The sequence below is a fragment of the Macaca thibetana genome, chromosome 4, assembly GCF_024542745.1.
Source record: "Macaca thibetana thibetana isolate TM-01 chromosome 4, ASM2454274v1, whole genome shotgun sequence".
NCBI classification, from domain to species: Eukaryota; Metazoa; Chordata; class Mammalia; order Primates; family Cercopithecidae; genus Macaca; species Macaca thibetana.
Genome location: NC_065581.1, coordinates 83,952,713 through 83,973,349, shown reverse-complemented (window position 1 = coordinate 83,973,349; position 20,637 = coordinate 83,952,713).

Here is a 20,637-nt window from a genome sequence, read left to right as displayed (position 1 = left end):
AAGCAAATGCTGAGGGATTTTGTCACTGCCAGGCCTGCCTTACAAGAGCCCCTGAAGGAAGCACTAAATATGGAAAAGAAAAACTGGTATCAGCCACTGCAAAAACATACCAAAATGTAAAGACCAATGACACTAAGAAGAAGCTGCATCAACTAATGTGAAAAATAACCAGCTTGAATCAGGATGACATGATCAAATTCACATATAACAGTATTAACCTTGAATGAAAAAGGGCTAAATGCCCCAATTAAAAGACACAGACTGGCAAATTGGATAAAAAGTCAAGACCTATCTGTGTGGTGTATTCAGGAGACCCATCTCACATGCAAAGACACACATACGCTGAAAATAAAGGAATAGAGGAATATTTACCAAGCAAATGGAAAGCAAAAAAGAGCAGGGGTTGCAATCCTAGTCTCTGATAAAACAAACCACCTTTAAACCAACAAAAATTTAAAAAGATAAAGAATGGCATTACATAGTGGTAAAGGGCTCAATTCAACAAGAAGAACTAACTATCCTAAATATATATGCAACCCAATACAGGAGCACCCAGATTCATAAAGCAAGTTCTCAGAGACCTACAAAGAGACTTAGACTCCTGCACAATAATAGTGGGAGACTTTAACACCCCACTGTCAATATTAGACAAATCAACAAGACAGAAAATTAACAAGGATATTCAGGACTTCAGCTCAGCTCTGGACCAAGCAGACCTAATGGACATCTACAGAACTTTCCACCCCAAATTAACAGAATATTCATTCTTCTCAGCACCACATCATACTTATCATAAAATTGACCACATAATTGGAAGTAAAACACTCCTCAGCAAATGCAAAAAATAGAAATAATAACAAACAGTCTCTCAGACCACAGTGCAATCAAATTAGAACTCAGAATTAAGAAACTCACTCAAAGCTGCACATCTACTTGGAAACTGAACAACCTGCTCCTGAATGACTACTGGGTAAATAACGAAATTAAGGCAGAAATAAATAAGTTCTTTGAAACCAATGAGAACAAAGACACAACATACTGCAATCTCTGGGACACAGCTAAAGCAGTGTTAAGAGGGAAATTTATAGCACTAAATGCCCACATTGGAAAGCAGGAATGAGGTAAAATTGACACCATAACATCAAAATGAAAAGAACTAGAGAAGCAAGAGCAAACAAATTCAAAAGCTAGCAGAAGACAAGAAATAACTAAGATCAGAGCAGAATTGAACGAGAGACACATGAAAAACCCTTCAAAAAATCAATAAACCTAGGAGCTGGTTTTTCAAAAAGATCAACAAAATAGATAGACTGCTAGCCAGACTAATAAAGAAGAAAAGATACAATAAAAAATGTTAAAGGGGATTCACCACTGATCCCATAGAAATAAAACTACCATCAGAGAATACTATAAACACTTCTATGCAAATAAACTAGAAAGGTTAGAATAAATGGATAAATTCCTGGACACATACACCCTACCAAGACTCAACCAGGAAGAAGTCGAATCCCTGAATAGACCAATAACAAGTTCTGAGATGGATACAGTAATTAATAGCCTACCAACCATAAAAGCCCAGGACCAGACAAATTCACAGCTGAATTCTACTAGACGTACAAAGAGGAGCTGGTACCATTCTTTCTGAAACTATTCCAAACAATAGAAAAAGAGAGACTCCTCCCTAACTCATTTTATGAGGCCAGCATCATCCTGACACCAAAACCTGGCAGAGAACAAAAAAAGAAAATTTCAGTTCAATATCCCTGATGAACTTCGATGCAAAAATCCTCAATAAAATACTGGCAAACCCGATACAGCAGCACATCAAAAGCTGATCCACCATGATCAAGTCAGCTTCATCCCTGGGATGCAACACTGGTTTGACATATGCAAATTGATAAATGTAATCCATCACATAAACAGAACCAATGACAAAAACCACATGGTTATCTCAATAGATGCAGAAACATTCTTTGGTAAAATTCAACACCCCTTCATCCCCAAAATACTCAATAAACTAGGTACTGATGGAATATATCTCAATAAGAGCTATTTATGACAAATCCATAACCAATATCACACTGAATGGGCAAATGCTGGAAGCATTCCCTTTGAAAACCGTCACAAGACAAGGATGCCCTTTCTCACTACTCCTATTCAACATAGTATTGGAAGTTGCAGAAAGGGCAATCAGGCAAGAGAAAGAAGTAAAGTGTATTCAGATAGGAAAAGAGGGAGTCAAATTGTCTCTGTTTGCAGACGACATGATTGTATATTTAGAAAACTCCAATGTCTCAGCCCCAAAACTCCTTAAGTTGATAAACAACTTCAGCAAAGTCTCATGATACCATATCAATGTGCAAAAATCACAAGCATTCCTATACACCAGTAATAGAAAAAAAAGAGCCAAATCATGAGTGAACTACCATTCACAATTGCTACAAAGAAAATAAAATATCTAGGAATCCAACTTAAAAGGAATGTACAGAACCTCTTCAAGGAGAGTACAAACCACTGCTCAAGGAAATAAGAGAGGACACAAACAAATGGAAAAACATTCCATGCTCATGGATAAGAAGAATCAGTATCATGAAAATGGCCATACTACCCAAGTAATTTATAGATTCAATGCTATTCCCATCAAGCTACCACTGACTTTCTTCACAGAGCTAGAAAAAAGTACTTTAAATTTCATGTGGAACCAAAAAAGAGTCCATGTAGCCAAGACAATCCTAAGCAAAAAGAGCAAAGCTGGAGACATCATGCTACTTGACTTCAAACTATGCTACAAGACTACAGTAACCCAAACAGCATGGTACTGGTACCAAAACAGATATATAGACCAATGGAACAGAACAGAGGCCTCAGAAATAACCCCACACATCTGCACCATCTTATCTTTGGCAAACCTGACAAAAACAAGCAATGGGGAAAGGATTCGTTATTTAATAAATGGTTCTGGGAAAACTGACTGGCCATATGCAGAAAACTGAAACTGGACCCCTTCCTTACTCCTTAAACAAAAATTATCTCAAGATGGATTAAAGATTTAAACCTAAAACCTAAAACCATAAAAACCCTAGAAGAAAACCTAGGCACTACCAGTCAGGACCTAGGCATGGGCAAAGACTTCATGACTAATACACCAAAGTAATTGCAAAAAAAGCCAAAATTAACAAACGGGATCTAATTAAACTAAAGAGCACAGCAAAATAAGCTATAATCAGAGTGAACAGGCAACCTACAGAATGGGAGAAAAGTTTTGCAATCTGTTCATCTGACAAAGGTCTAATATCCAGAATCTGCAAGGAACTTAACAAATTTATAAGAAAAGAACAAAGAACCCCATCAAAAGTGGGCAAAGGATCTGAACAGACATTTCTCAAAGGAAGACATTTATGTGACCAACAAACATATGAAGAAAAGCTCATTATCCTGGTCATTAGAGAAATACAAATCAAAACCAAAATGAGACACCATCTCATGCCAGTTAGAATGGCGATCATTAAAAAGTCAGGAAACAACAGAAATTGGAGAGAATGCGGAGAAATAGGAAAGCCTTTGCACTGTTGGTGGGAGTGTAAATTATTTTAACCATTGTGGAAGACAGTGTGGCGATTCCTTAAGGATCTAGAACCAGAAATACCATTTGAACCAGCAATCCCATTACTGGCTATATACACAAAGGATTATAAATCATTCTACTATAAAGACACATGCACACATGTGTTTATTGCAGGACTATTCACAGTAGCAAAGACTTGGAACCAACCCAAATGCTCATCAATAACAGACTGGATAAAGAAAATGTGGCACATATACACCATGGAATACTATGCAGCCATAAAAAAGGATGAGTTCATGTCCTTTGCAGGGACATGGATGAAGCTGGAAGCCATCATTCTCAGCAAACTAACACAGAAACAGAAAAGCAAACACCGCATGTTCTTACTTATAAGTGGGAGTTGACCCATGGAATACATGAACACAGGGAGGGAAACATCTCATGCTAGGGCCTGTTGGGGGATGGGGGGTGAAGGGAGACAGCATTAGGATAAATACCTAATGCATGCAGGGCTTAAAACGTAGATGATGGGCTGATGGGTGCAGCAACCACCCTGGCACGTGTATACCTATGTAACAAACATGTATGTTCTGTACATGTATCCCAGAACTTAAAAGTATAATAAAAAAAGAATTTATTATTTCCAGGTTATGTAATTTGTTGGCATATAATTTTTCCTAGTGGTCTCTTATAATCTTTGTATTTCTGCAGTATCCATTGTAATGTCTCTGTTTTCATTTATTATTTTATTTGAGTCTTCTCTCTTTTTTCCTGGTATAGCTAAGGGTTTGTTGATTTTGCTTGTCTTTTCAAAAATCCAACTTTTAGTTTGGTTGATCTTTTGTGATTTCTTGTCTCTATATTAGTTATTTCTGCTCTGATTATTACTGTTTTATTCTTTCTGTTAACTCTGGGCTTAGTTTGTCCTTCTTTTCCTAGCTCCTTGAGGAGTAACATTAAGTTGTTTATTTTAGATCTTTTTTTCTTTTTGATGTAGACATTTATTGTTACAAGCTTTTCTCTTAGAACTGCTTAGCTATATCCCATAAGTTTTGGTATATTGGGTTTCCATTTTTGCTTTTCTCAGGATAGTTTTGATTTCCCTTTCAATTTCTTCATTGGATCATTGATTTTGCAGGAGCATGTTGTTTAATTTCCTATATTTGTGAATTTTCTGAAGTTCCTCCTATTATTGATTCCCAGTTTTATACCATTGTAATCTGAAAAGACACTTGATATGATTGCAATCTTCTTAAATTTGCTAAGGATCATTTTGTATTCTAACATGTGATCTACTCTGGAGAATTCATTGTTCACTGAGGAGAATGTGTATTCTCTTGCTGTTAGATTGAATGTTCTATATGTGTCTGTTAGGTTCATTTTGTACAAAGTGTTGTTTAAGTCCAATGTTTTCCTATTAATTTTCTGCCTGGATGATTTGTCCATTGTTGAAAATGAACTATTAAATTCCCATACAAATATTGTATTGCAATCTATATCTCCCTTTAGATTCTTTAATATTTGTTTTATACATTTAGGTGCTCTGATATTGGCTGCATATGTATTTATAATTGTTGTATGCTTTTGAAGAATTGACCCCTTTATCATTATAGAATGTCTTCATCTCTTTTTACAGTTTTTGACTTCAGGTCTATGTTTTAATTTTTTTCACCTTTATTTTAGATTTGGGGGTACATGTGAACGTTTGTTACATAGGTAAACACATGTCATGGGGGTTTGTTGTGCATATTATTTCATCATCAAGGTATTAATCCCGCTACCCAATAGTTGTCTTTTCTGCTTCTCTCCCTCCTCCCAACCTCTCCCATCAAGTAGGCCCCTGTGTCTGTTATTTCCTTCTTTGTGTTCGTTATTTCCTTCTTTGTGTTCATAAATTCTTATCATTTAGCCCCGTTTATAGGGAGAACATTCAGTATTTGGTTTTCTGTTCCTGCATTAGTTTGCTAATAACAATAGCTTCCACTTCCATTTATGTTCCCACAAAAGATGTGATCTCATTCTTTTTTATGACTGCATAGTATTTCATGGTTTATGCATAATACATTTTCTTTATCTAATCTGTCATTGATGGGGATTTAGGTTGATTTCATGTCTTTGCTAATTCGAATAGTGCTGCAATGAACATTTGTGTGCATGTGCCTTTATGGTTTAATAATTTATATTCCTCTGGGTATATACCCAGTAATGGGATTGCTGGGTCGAATGGTGGTTCTGCTTTTAGCTCTTTGAAGGGCTACTTTCCACAACAGTTGAACTAATTTATACTCTGACTAAGAGTGTATATGTGTTCCTTTTTCTCCACAACCTTGCCAGCATCTGTTATTTTTTGACTTTTTAATAATGGCCATTCTGACTGGTGTGAGATGGTATCTTATTGTGGTTATGGTTTGCATTTCTCTAATGATTAGTGATATTAAACTTTTTTCATATGCTTGTTGGCTGTATGTATGCATTTTTTGAGAAGTGTCTGTTCATGTCCTTTGCTTACTTTTAAATGGGGTTATTTGATTTTCACTTTTAAATTTCTTTAAGTTCCTTACAAATGCTGGATATTAGATCTTTGTCAGATGCGTAGTTTGCTAATATTTTTTCCCATTCTCTAGGTTGTCTGTTGATCCTGTTGATAGTTTCTTTTGCTGTGTGGAAGCTCTTAAGTCTAATTAGATTCCACTTGTCAATATTTGCTTTTGTTGTGATTGCTTTTGGTGTCTTTGTCATAAAATTTTTTCCCATTTCTATATCCCGATTAGTACCGCCTAGGTTGTCTTCCAGGGTTTTCATAGTTTTGGGTTTTACATTTAAGATAATCTGTCTTGAGTTAATTTTTGTATATGGTGTAAGGAAGGGGTCCAGCTTCAATCTTCTGCATATGGCTATCCAGTTATCCCAACACCATTTATGGAATAGGGAGTCTATCCATTACTTGTTTTTGTCAGGTTTGTCGAAGATCAGATTATTGTAGAGGTGCAGTCTTACTTCTGGGTTCTCTATTCTCTTCCATTGGTCTATGTGCTTGTTTTTGTATCAGAACCATGCTGTTTTAGTTACTGTAGCCTTGTAGTATAGTTTGAAGTTGGCTAACATGATGCCTTCAATTTTCTTCTTTTTGCCTGATATTGCCTTGGCTATCCAGGCTCTTTTTTTTTTTTGGTTTCAAAATAGTTTTTTTTCTAGTTCTGTGAAGAATGTCATTGGTAGTTTGATAGAAACAGCACTGAATCTGTAAATTGTTTTGGGTAATACAGCCATTTTAATGATACTGTTTCTTGCTATTCATGAGTATGGGAGGTTTTTCCGTTTGTTTGTGTCTTTCTGATTTCTTTGAGGAGTGTTTTGTAATTCTCATTGCAGAGATCTTTCACCTCCCTTGTTCGCTGTATTTCTAGGTATTTTATTATTTCTGGGGCAATTGTGAAGGGAATTGCCTTTCTGATTTGGCTCTAGGTTTGGCTGTTGTTGGTGTAAAGGCATGCTAATTATTTTTGTACATTGATTTTGTATCCTGCAACTTTGCTGAAATGTTTATCAGATGGAGGAGATTTTGGGTTGAGACTATGGGGTTTTCCAGAAATAGAATCATGTCATCTGCAAACAGAGATAGTTTGACTTTCTCTCTTCATATCTGGATGCATTTTATTTCTTTCTCTTTTCTGATTGCCCTGGCTGGGACTTCCAATACTATGCTGAGCAGGAGTGATAAGATAGTGCATGCTTGTCTTGTGCTGGTTTTTTAGTGGAAATGCTTCCGGCCTTTACCCATTCAGTAAAATGTTGGCTGTGGGTTTGTCACAGATAGCTCTCATTATTTTGAAGTATGTTCCTTCAATACCTAGTTTATTGAAAATTTTTAGCTTGAAGGGATGTTGAATTTTATTAAAAGACTTTTCTGCATTTATTGAGATAATCATGTGGTTTTTGTCTTTAGTTCTGTTTATGTGAATCACGTTTATTAATTTTTTTTTCTTTGAGATGGAGTCTCGCTCTATTGCCCAGGCTGGAGTGCAGTGGCATGATCTCAGCTCACTGCAAGCTCCACCTCCCAGGTTTATGCCATTCTCCTGCCTCAGCCTCCCGAGTAGCTGGGACTATAGGCACCTGCCACCACACTTGGTTAAATTTTTGTATTTTTAGTAGAGAAAGGGTTTCACCATGTTAGCCAGGATGGTCTTGATATCCTGACCTCGTGATCCACCCACCTCGGCCTCCCAAAGTGCTGGGATTACAGTGGTAAGCCACCACGCCTGGCCACATTTATTAATTTTTGTTTGCCAAACCAACCTTGCATCCTGAGGATGAAGGCTACTTGATCATGGTGGATTAGCTTTTTGATGTGTTAGTTATTTTGGTTTGCAAGTATTTCATTGATGATTTTTGCATGGATGTTCACCACAGATATTGGCTTGAAGTTTTCTTTTTTCATTGTGTCTCTGCCAAGTTTGGTGTCAAGATGATCTTGGCTTCATTGAATGAGTTGGGGAGGAGTCCCTCCTCAATTTTTTGGAAGGGTTTTAGCGGGAATGGTACCAGCTGTTCATTGTACATCTGGTAGAATTTGTCTGTGAATCCATCAGGTTCCAGGCTTTTTTTAGTTGATAGGCGACTTATTACTGATTCAATTTTGGAGCTCATTATTGGTCTGTTAAGGGTTTCAATTTCTTCCTGGCTCAGTCTTGGGAAGTTGTACATGTCCACAAATTTATTGATCTCTTCTTTGTTTTCTAGTTTGTGTGCATTGAAGGGTTTGTAGTAGCTTCTGATGGTTGTTTTTATTTCTGCGATGTCAGTAGCAACATTCTCTTCATTTCTAATTGTGTTTATTTGGGTCTTTTCTCTTTCTTCTTTATTAGTCTAGCAAGTGGCCTATTTTATTATTTTTTTTTCAGAAAACCAACTCCTAGTTCCTTGATCTTTTGAATAGTTTTTCATATCTTGATTTCCTTCAGTTCAGCCCTGATTTTTTGTTATTTCTTATCTTCTGCTTGCTTTGGATTGATTTGTCCTGCTTCTCTAATTCCTTCAGGTGTGAAATTAAGTTGTTAATTTGAGATCTTTCTAACTTTCTGATGTGGGGATTTAGTGCTATGTATTTACCTCTTAACATTGCCTTAGCTGTGTCCCAGAGATTCTGTTATGTTGTATCTTTGTTCTCATTATTTTCAAAGAACTTCTTTATTTCTGCCTTAATTTCATTATTTACTCAAAAGTCATTAAGGAGCATGTTTAATTTCCATGTAATTGCATGGTTTTGAGCGATTTTCCTAGTCTTGACTTCTACTTTTATTGAGCTGTGGTCCAAGAATGTCTTCATAAGATTTGGGATCTTTTACATAAGTTGAGAATTATTTTAGGTCCAATTATGTGGTTGATTTTAGAGTATGTGCTCTGTAACATAGAAGACTATACATAGAAGAATGTATAGTCTGTTGATTTGGGTGGAGAATTCTGTAAAGGTCTATCAGATCCATTTTGTCCAGTGTTGAGTTTAGGTCCTGAATATCTCTGTTAATTTTCTGCCTTGATGATCTGTCTAATGCTATTAGTGGCATTTTGAAGTCTCCCAACATTATTGTGTGGGAGTCTATGTCTCTTTGTAGGTCTCTAATAACTTGCTTTATAAATCTGGGTGCTCCTGTGTTGGGTGCATATGTATTTAGGATAGTTAGGTCTTCTTGTTGAATTGAACCCTTTACCATTATGTAATGTCCTGCTTTGTCTCTCTTTTTTAAAATCTTTGTTGGTTTGAAATCTGTTTTCTCTGAAATTAGGATTGCAAACCCTGCTTTTTTTGTTTTCCATTTGCTTGGTAGATATTCCTCCATCCCTTTATTTTGAGCCTAGGATTGTCATTACTTGTGAGATGTGTATCTTGAAGACAGCATACCACTAGGTCTTGTATTTTCATCCAGCTCTGTGCCTTTTAAGTGAGGTATTTAGTCCATTTACATTAATATTGATATGTGTGGATTTGATCCTGTCATTGTGCTGTTAGCTGGTTATTATGTTAGCTTATTTGTGTGATTGATTCACAATGACACTGGTCTGTGTGTTTAAGTGTGTGTTTGTATTAGAAGGTAGTGGTCTTTCCTTTCTGCATTTAATGCTCCTTTCAAGATCTCTTGTAAAGGAGGTCTTGTGGTAATGAATGTTTAGACATTTGCTAATCTGAAAAGGATTGTATTTCTTCTTCACTTAGGAAGCTTAGTTTGGCCAAATATGAAACTCTTGATTGAAGATTTTTTTTTCCCTAAGATGGTTGAATAGAGGTCTCCAATCTCTTCTGGCTTTTAGGATATCACCTGAGAGGTTTGCTTTTAGCCTAATGGGGTTCCCTTTTTAGGTAACCTGCCCTTTCTCTCTAGCTGCATTTAGGATTTTTTTCATTTTGACCTTGGAAAATTTGATGATTATATGTCTTTGGGATGATCTTTTTGTGTAGCATCTTGCAGGAATTCTCTGCATTTCCTGAATTTGATCATTAGCTTCTCTAGCAAGGTTGAGGAAGTTTTCATGGATTATATCCTGAAATATGTTTTCCAAGTTGTTTGCTTTTTTTCCCCTCCCTTTCAGAGATGCCAATGATTCATCGATTTGGCCTCTTTATGTAATCCCATATTCTCAGAGGCTTTGTTTACTCCTTTTTATTCTTTTTTCTTTATTTTTGTCTGACTGTCTTAAAGAACCAGTCTTCAAGTTCTGTGATTTTTTTTTCCTCAGCTTGGTTTATTCTGCTGTTAATACTTGTGATTGCATTGTGAAATTCTTGTATTGTGTTATTCAGCTCTGTCAGACCCATAAGGTTCTTTTTTATAGTGGCTGTTTTGTCCTTCAGCTCCTGTAATACTTTATTGTGATTCTTATTTTCCTTGGATTGGGTTTTGCCATTCTCTGAATCTTGATGATCTTTGTTCCTATCCATATTCTGAATTCTATCTCTGTCATTCTAGCCAGTTTGGCCTGGTTGAGAGCTCTTGTTCGAGAACTGGTGTGGTTGTTTGGAGGACACAAGACACTCTGGCTATTTGAGTTACCAGAGTTCTTGTGTTGGTTATTCCTCATCTCTGCGTGTGGCTGTTCCTTTAACTGCAGTGTAGATTGAGTTCAGTCAATAGACTTATTTTCTGGATGTTTTCATCAGGCCAAGGCTTTGTGTGGGGTTTTTCTTTGAAGTTGCCTTCTTGTCTCTGGTTTCAGAGGAAGGTATATTGGTAAGATATTTTTCATTTTGAAGCTTCAGAGTGTGATCTAGCAGGTGGCACTCAGGCTTATTTGTCAGTTGGTAGACTTTTGTTCGGTTGAGTTGCTCCCCTATGTTTCCTCACAGTTGCAGCCATGTTCCTGCTCAATGCTCTGAAAGTGTGGGATCCTCTCCCCATTGAGTGTTGGCTGTAGATCATCATTTGGCACTCCTGTGCTGTTGACTGCAGTTTGGGGCAATCTCAGTGGTTTTTCCCCTCAACTTGGAGGCAACAGAGGAAGGAATCTTAGCACTAGTTGTGGCTGTGGGTCATTTGCTTGTCTCCTGGGGCCTCCATCCCAGAGAGATGCAGGTCAGCATTTGCTCAGTGCAATCAGCCCAGGATGGAGGGTCTATGCTATGCACCCAAGCCAGAGGTTCCCTGTCTGGTGATGAGCAGTGGGGGTGTGTGTGAGACCCATGGGAGATGGACTAGTCTCCTCTTCTTGGGTTGCCTGCAGCTTGTTGGAGGTGTGGATAAAACACTTAGGGTCTTTGTTGCACTGTTAGTCTGAGGGTGGCAAGGCAGAAGCAGTGGCAGAGAGGCTTTCAGTTGCCCCTGGAGTTGCTACTGGCTCAGTAGCCCTGGTGGGGAATGGCTGGAGGCTCAGGCCTGGAGGACTTGCCTAGTGAGAAGTTATAGGAATGGACACCCATGTAACAATCTTGCCACTTTTCCATGGGGCTGCTGCAGTATGCTTGGGGCCCACTCCGGTCACTCATTGCTCAGATATTCCAGTACCTGGGGGTTTCATCAGTGAAGGCTGCAAAACAGCAAAGATGGCAGCCTGTTACTCCATCTGGAAGCTTTGTCCTAGGGAGGTATGGGCCTGTTGCCAGCCCAAAGACACCCTAGGACATGGCTGGAGACCCCTATTGGGAAGCCCTGCCCAGTGAGGAGGAACAGGATTGGAGACCTGCTTTAAAAAGCACTCTTGTTATGTTTCAGTAGAGAAGCTGTGTTGTGTTAGGGGTCTGCTTCAGCCCCCAGTCACCTCAGACACTCTGAAGCCCAAAGGATGGAATGGCTGTCACCCAAACAGCAAATATGGTGACCCACCCCTCCCTCTGGGAGCTCTGTTTGAGGGAAATTACAAATCTCTGTGGGCCAGAGAACACCAACAGGGGTGGCTGAAAGCCTACTTTGGAGTTCCCACCCAGTGAGGAGGAATGGGTTTGGGAACCCACTTAAGGAAGCAGTCTGGCCATGTTTTGGTAGAACAGCTGTGCTGTGCTGTGGGATCCCTTCTACCCTCAGTCAACTCAGACTCTACAAAGCCTTAAGGCTTATTTTGTCTCACATAAGTACAGTTGGCCCTCTGTATGCATGGGTTTTGCATTATAGATTTTACTAATTGCAAATCAAAAATATTTAAAAGTACAATAAAAATGACAATACAGGAATAAAACATAACAAAAATAAAAAAACATGGTATAAAAGCTATCTATGTAACATTTACATTGTTTTGAGTATTATATATAATCTAGAAATTATTTACAGGCTACAGAAGGATGTGAAAAGGTTATATGCAAATGCTTTGCCATTTTACCATTTTATATAAGGGACTTGAGCATTTGTGAATTTTGGCATTCACAGGGGTCCAGGAACCAACCCCTTGCAGATATAAAGGATGACTATATAGCTACTTCTGCTCTCTTTTTGTTCCTATTTGTGTGAAATATCTTTTTCCATCTTTTTACTGTTAGTCTCTGTTTGTCCTTAAGAGTGAGGCCAGTCTCTTATAGACAGCCTATAATTGGGCCTTGGTTTTTTTTTTTTTTTTTCCTCTAATAATATATAGTCATATTATATATTTTTATTGGAGAATTTAATCCATTTACATTCAAGGTAATAACTGATAGTTGATAATTTAATAATGCCACTTTGTTAATTGTTTTCTGAGTCCTTTTTTTTTTATTATTATACTTTAAGTTCTAGGGTACATGTGCACAATGTGCAGGTTTGTTACATATGTATACTTGTGCCATGTTGGTGTGCTGCACCCATCAACTCGTCAGCACCCATCAACTCATCAATTACATCAGGTATAACTCCCAATGCCATCCCTCCCCCATCCCCCTCCCCATAATAGGCCCCGGTGTGTGACGTTCCCCTTCCTGAGTCCACGTGATCTCATTGTTCAATTCCCACCTATAAGTGAGAACATGCAGTATTTGGTATTCTGTTCTTGTGATAGTTTGCTGAGAATGATGGTTTCCAGCTGCATCCATGTCCCTACAAAGGACACAAACACATCCCTTTTTATGGCTGCATAGTATTCCATGGTGTATATGTGCCACATTTTCTTAATCAGGTCTGTCACTGATGGACATTTGGGTTGATTCCAAGTCTTTGCTATTGTGAATAGTGCCGCAATAAACATATGTGTGCATGTGTCTTTACAGCAGCATGATTTACAATCCTTTGGGTATATACCCGGTAATGGGATGGCTGGGTCATATGGTACTTCTAGTTCTAGATCCTTGAGGAATCGCCATACTGTTTTCCACAATGGTTGAACTAGTTTACAATCCCACCAACAGTGTAAAAGTGTTCCTATTTCTCCACATCCTCTCCAGCACCTGTTGTTTCCTGACTTTTTAATGATTGCCATTCTAACTGGTGTAAGATGGTATCTCATTGTGGTTTTGATTTGCATTTCTCTGATGGCCAGTGATGATGAGCATTCTTTCATGTGTCTGTTGGCTGTATGAATGTCTTCTTTTGAGAACTGTCTGTTCATATTCTTTGCCCACTTTTCAATGGGGTTGTTTGTTTTTTTCTTGTAAATTAGTTTGAGTTCTTTGTAGGTTCTGGATATTAGCCCTTTGTCAGATGAGTAGATTGCAAAACTTTTCTCCCATTCTGTAGGTTGCCTGTTCACTCTGATGGTAGTTTCTTTTGCTGTGCAGAAGCTCTTTAGTTTAATGACATCCCATTTGTCAATTTTGGCTTTTGTTGCTGTTGCTTTTGGTGTTTTAGACATGAAGTCCTTGCCCATGCCTATGTCCTGAATGGTATTACCTAGGTTTTCTTCTAGGGTTTTTATGGTATTAGGTCTAACATTTACGTCTCTAATCCATTATGAATTAATTTTCGTATAAGGAGTAAGGAAAGGATCCAGTTTCAGGTTTCTACTTATGGCTAGCCAATTTTCCCAGCACCATTTATTAAATTGGGAATCCTTTCCCCATTTCTTGTTTTTCTCAGGTTTGTCAAAGATCAGATGGGTGTAGATGTGTGGTATTATTTCTGAGGACTCTGTTCTGTTCCATTGGTCTATATCTCTGTTTTGGTAGCAGTACCATGCTGTTTTGGTTACTGTAGCCTTGTAGTATAGTTTGAAGTCAGGTAGTGTGATGCCTCCAGCTTTGTTCTTTTCACTTAGGAATGTCTTGGCAATGCGGGCTCTTTTTTGGTTCCATATGAACTTTAAAGCAGTTTTTTCCAATTCTGTGAAGAAAGACATTGGTAGCTTGATGGGGATTGCATTGAATCTATAAATTACCTTGGGCAGTATGGCAATTTTCACGATATTGATTCTCCCTATCCATGAGCATGGTATGTTCTTCCATTTGTTTATGTCCTCTTTTATTTCACTGAGCAGTGGTTTGTAGTTCTCCTTGAAGAGGTCCTTTACATCCCTTGTAAGTTGGATTCCTAGGTATTTTATTCTCTTTGAAGCAATTGTGAATGGAAGTTCTTTCCTGATTTGGCTCTCTGTTTGTCTGTTACTGGTGTATAAGAATGCTTGTGATTTTTGCACATTAATTTTGTATCCTGAGACTTTGCTGAAGTTTCTTATCAGCTTAAGGAGATTTTGGGCTGAGATAATGGGGTTTTCTAAATATACAATCATGTCATCTGCAAACAGGGACAGTTTGACTTCTTCTTTTCCTAACTGAATACCCTTGATTTCTTTCTCTTGCCTGATTTCCCTAGCCAGAACTTCCAACACTATGCTGAATAGGAGTGTTGAGAGAGGGCCTCCCTGTCTTGTGCCAGTTTTCAAAGGGAATGCTTCCAGTTTTTGCTCATTCAGTATGATATTGGCTGTGGGTTTGTCATAAATAGCTCTTATTATTTTGAGATATGTTCCATCAATACCGAATTTATTGAGAGTTTTTAGCATGAAGGACTGTTGAATTTTGTCAAAGGCCTTTTCTGCATCTATTGAGATAATCATGTGGTTTTTGTCTTTGGTTCTGTTTATATGCTGGATTACATTTATTGATTTGCATATGTTAAACCAGCCTTGCATCCCAGGGATGAAGCCCACTTGATCATGGTGGATCAGCTTTTTGATATGCTGCTGGATTCGGTTTGCCAGTAGTTTATTGAGGATTTTTGCATCAATGTTCATCAGGGATATTGGTCTAAAATTCTCTTTTTTTGTGGTGTCTCTGCCAGGCTTTGGTATCAGGATGATGTTGGCCTCATAAAATGAGTTAGGAAGGATTCCCTCTTTTTCTATTGATTGGAATAGTTTCCGAAGGAATGGTACCAGCTCTTCCTTGTACCTCTGGTAGAATTCAGCTGTGAATCCATCTGGTCCTGGACTTTTTTTGGTTGGTATGCTATTAATTATTGCCTCAATTTCAGAGCCTACTATTGGTCTATTCAGGGATTCAACTTCTTCCTGGTTTAGTCTTGGGAGAGTGTAAGTGTCCAGGAAATTATCCATTTCTTCTAGATTTTCTAGTTTGTTTGCATAGAGGTGTTTATTGTATTCTCTGATGGTAGTTTGTATTTCTGTGGGGTCAGTGGTGATATCCCCTTTATCATTTTGTATTGTGTCTATTTGATTCTTCTCACTTTTCTTCTTTATTAGTCTTGCTAGTGGTCTATCAATTTTGTTGATCTTTTCAAAAAACCAACCTCTGGATTCATTGATTTTTTTTGGAGGGTTTTTTGTGTCTCTATCTCCTTCAGTTCTCCTCTGATCTTAGTTATTCTGAATTCTTTTCAGTCATTTGATAGATCTGTATTTCTTTATGGTTCATTGTTGGAGCTTCATTGTTTAATTTGGGGATGTTATGATTTCCTGATTCTTTGTAATTTTTGTGTCCTTGCATTGTTGTCTGTACATTTGAGGAGACAACCTCCTCTGCTGGCCTTTACAGGTGTTCTTTGGCAGGGATAGACTTTCATTGTTTAGTCTAAGTGTGATTCTGAAAGGGTCAACTGGTAATGACCCCAGGGAGCAGAGTTTTTGTGGGCTCTTTAGTTGGCTGGGCTGCTGCCTTAATTCTCTTTTTAGCTGGGGCTGCTGTCTAGGTTCCACTACCCAGCAATATCACTGGTTGGGCACTGGTATAAGGAGGAGCTACTGGCTAGGGACTGCAAAGCTTCTGGTTAGGCTGATAATAAGATGTATTCCCTGGCTGGATAATTCAGCTATTTGGGATCTGCAGTTGGGCAGTGCTCCAGGCTGGGCACTGAGGTTAGGCATAGTTACTGCTCAGGATGGACAGAACCAGAGGCCATGCTCTTTGAAATGCATGATTGAAGATTCCCTCCCTGTCCCAGTGGAGCTGTGTGACAAGCTTTTGGCTGAGTTGAGCGGCTGTTTGACTTCCTGGATCAAGTAGGTCTGGTCCCTATGCTTCTCCAAAATGTGCTGAGGTAGGAGTTTCCATGCCTTGGCGGGTGATTGAGTGGGCTTTGGACTGAGTGGAACTGCTGCTTGACTTCTCCAGTCATGCAGGCCTAGCCCCTATGCTTCTCTGCAATGGAGTCAGGGGTCTCCCTGCCTGGGTGGGGTCATTGGGGTGGACTTTGAGGCTGGGCATGAAGACTAACCCCCTGGGGAACTCAAGCTAGGTTGGACTTCCTACTGTATTTCTGAAGACCATGAGGTCAGTTTCATGTTGACTTGTATATTCCATCTGGTTCCATGGCTGGCAGAAATGCAGAGGTACCATCAAGATCTGTATGCTGGTCATTGTGACCTCTGCTTCTTTTCTTTGTTTTTACCTGATCCTGGGCAGTCTAGCTGTGCTATTACCTACCCACAGTGTTCCCCATGAAGTGAGACTGGAGTAGCCTTCTTGGGAATTGTATGAGATTGCTAGGGAAGCTGGATAACTGTCTCCAGTTCTCTTTTCCCCTAGTAGAAACATTGGGTCAAGGAGTGCCTCTCCATCTGGCATTGTGCCAACTTGGGGAAGGGAGAAGAGCAGTGCAGTCAAAGTGAGACTGTTTTTCTTACCTTTTTAATTCAGTTGTCATTCAGTTCTGTGGACCATGTGAGTTGTATCTAAGGATTAGGATTTTTGAAAAGATGTTTTGGTCTGTGGATAGTTGATAGTGGATCCTTCTGTTGGCTGGGCAGTGAAAGTAGAGCCATAGACTTCCTATTCTACCATCTTGCTGATGCCGCCTCTAGAAAGTCTTCCAAATTCTTCATATGTAAAACAACAACAACAACAACAAACAAATCTTCCTTGAGTCTGTCATTTTCAATAACATAGATGAACTTAGAAGACATTATGCTAAGTGAAACAAGCCATACACAGAAAGACAAGTACTACACGATCTCACTTATATGTGGGGTCTTAAAAAACTCACTTCTTGGCTCACACCTGTAATCCCAGCACTTTGGGAGGCCGAGGCAGGCACCTCACGAGGTCAGGAGATTGAGACCATCCTGGCTAACACGGTGAAACCCTGTTTCTACTAAAAATACAAAAAATTAGCTGGGCATCTTGGCGGGTGCCTTTAGTCCCAGCTACTTGGGAAGCCGAAGCAGGAGAATGGCATGAACCCTGGAGGTGGAGCTTGCAGTGAACCAAGATTGTGCCATTGCACTCCAGCCTGGGCGACAGAGTGAGACTCTGTCTCAAAAAACAAAACAAAACAAAAAACCAAAAAACTAATTTCTACTCTCCATAGAAGCAGAAAGTAGAATGGTGATTACCGAAGATGGGGAGGTGGGGGAAATGGAGAGACACTTGTCAAAAGGCACAAGGATGTAATTAATGTAGGATGAATACATCTAGAAATCAAATGGGCAGCATGATGACTATAATTAACAATACTGTATTGTATACTAGAAATTTGTGAATAAAGTAGATTTTAGGTGTTCTCATCACACACTCTAAAAATGGTTAACCATGTTAGGAGATGAATATGTTAATTTTCTTGACTGTAATATTGTTAATCAGTCCACTATGTATATCAAAAACCCCTCCTCGAGCCCGGTATCCTTCTCTAGCTACTGCAGTTCTCTTCGCCTCTTCATATCCAGATTTTCCCTCTTTCACCTCGCATTGCTTCTCAACCCATTGCACCCTCTCTTAAGTTACCAAGGCAGGGAAAAACCTCTCACTAACACATACTCTTCCATTTGCAGCGACATGAACCTGGGCATGCTTCCAGTCCACACACCCTTGTCCTTTTTAACTTTCCACTTGGCAACATTTTATACCTGTGATTACTCTGATTTTGAAGCATTTGCCTCCCTTGCTGTTCGTGACCCAAACCACTCTAGATTTTTTGTTGATTCTCTAGTCATCCCGCTGTCTCCTTTGCAAGGCATCTTTCTGAACCATCCCTGTGATGTTGTTTTTCCTTAGTTAGCTTTCCTTTTTACCCCACACCACACGTGTGCCCCACTTTCACCACACTAACTCCCACAGCTTCAATTATTGTCTCTATGCCTCAGATCCTCTATTTCTAGTTCTGGGTTTGACCTATGCTCTGAGCTGTGGACACATATGTCTAACTCCATATGTCCAAAACTAAACTCCTTGTCTTTTATTCCAAGCCTGTTCTATTTTTAATTTCCCAAGTTAGTGACATCACCATCCATTCTACTGCCTACCTCCAACAGATTATCAAGTCTAGGAGATGCTGTTACAGTCTTAAGTCTTAAGTCTTTCCACTTTTCATTATTTCTGCTACAATTACTACTATTTTTCCTCAATATTATCTTTCATCTAGAATACCTCAAGCCTCTTCAAAGCTTTTATTATCTTACTGCCTTTAGTTGATCCATTCCCTACACTGCCACCAGAGGGAGCCTTCCACAGTATAAATCTGATTATATGAGCAGATTAAAACTCTGATAACATTTATTGCTTAAAGAATCAGTCCTGTGGCTCACAAGGTCCTTCATGACATAGTCCCTGTTAATCAGTTCAGACATCTCTTCATTGATTATCCTCTTGTACTTTTTTTTTTCCAGGAATACTAAAGCTAATGCAGTTTCTAATTAGTGAATAAAGCATATTCATGCTCTTCCAAGACTATCTAGTAATAAATAAGTGGATAAATACTGTCTTCTCAATTGATTAATAAATGCATTTTCTTCTTGTGTGGGGAAAATTTACATATGCTATTATGCATATGATAAAGTAAAAACCTGTGCATACCCACTTTAAAAACATATATTCTTTGGAAGGTACCTACGCTCAGAATTGCAAGAACCAAAGGTTAAATAGGAAACCAAATACAATTCAAATAAAGTTGTTTTGTTAGGTTATGCTGACAGGGTGGGAGTACTGATGTGGCACTTAGGCTGTCATTTCCACATCCTGCCAGATATTGCTAATCAGCCATGGCACTCTTATGAAAAGCACAGACTCAACCTCATAAACCTTATCACAAGCACACTGGGAAGCCACTGCCAGTAGGAGTGGCTCCTATTATGAAGCCTCTTTGCTGCTTGTATGTGTGGCTATGGCAAGCAATTTTGCCCTGAGGACTTGAGGATAAAAGAGCCTGGAGAAGTAAATGCTTTCTTGAATTTTCTGTCTCATTTTTTTTCCAATAATAAGGGACATAACAATTTGCTGTACATTTTATTTAATCATAAAGGAATCCCAGTTCAGATCTCTTTAAACAGGGTATGCATGCCCTTGAGGATATTTGAAGACTTTCCAGGGATATATGGCTTGGACAGCTTTAAGGAAATCATTTTGTAGATGCTCAGCTTCCATTGTGTCTCTTCCTTAAGCTGATCTGTCTGAAAACCACTCCTGCAGTCAGTATTTCTCCATTCCTATCTCCCTTTTCACAATGATCACCTCCTACTTTCCAAAAAAATATGTGCACCTCTCACCCATCCTGAATCTTATGATGCATTTCCCAGGGTATAAAAAAGTTAGGGGCTAAACAGAGGAGTGTTTGAAAATGTAAAGCTCCTGAATCAGAGTCTTAGATTTGGTTAAAAACATATTTATATATGCAATTGCAATGAAAGTATATGTATTGTGTATATATAAAATAAAATTATATACAAAAGATATATGTGTATATGAGAAATGCCTGATTTTATTTAGGTAAAAAATCATGGAAAGGCTCTAGCTAACCTCGTCTCTGTTTACATAAATTAGAATTCAGAAGTAAAATGAGTGGGCCGGGCGCGGTGGCTCAAGCCTGTAATCCCAGCACTTTGGGAGGCCGAGACGGGCGGATCACGAGGTCAGCAGATCGAGACCATCCTGGCTAACACGGTGAAACCCCGTCTCTACTAAAAAAATACAAAAAACTAGCCGGACAAGGTGGCGGGTGCCTGTAGTCCCAGCTACTCGGGAGGCTGAGGCAGGAGAATGGCGTAAACCCGGGAGGCGGAGCTTGCAGTGAACTGAGATCCAGCCACTGCACTCCAGCCTGGGCGACAGAGTAAGACTCTGTCTCAAAAAAAAAAAAAAAAAAAAAAAAAAAAAAACAGAAGTAAAATGGGTGTTATGGAATCTGATTTGACTAATACGCCTGACCACAAGAGCTGGCTTTTCCAGTGAGGTATGCAGCAGATGTTTCACAAATCGGTTCAGAAATATGTCTCATAAACATATAGCAGACATGTTTCAT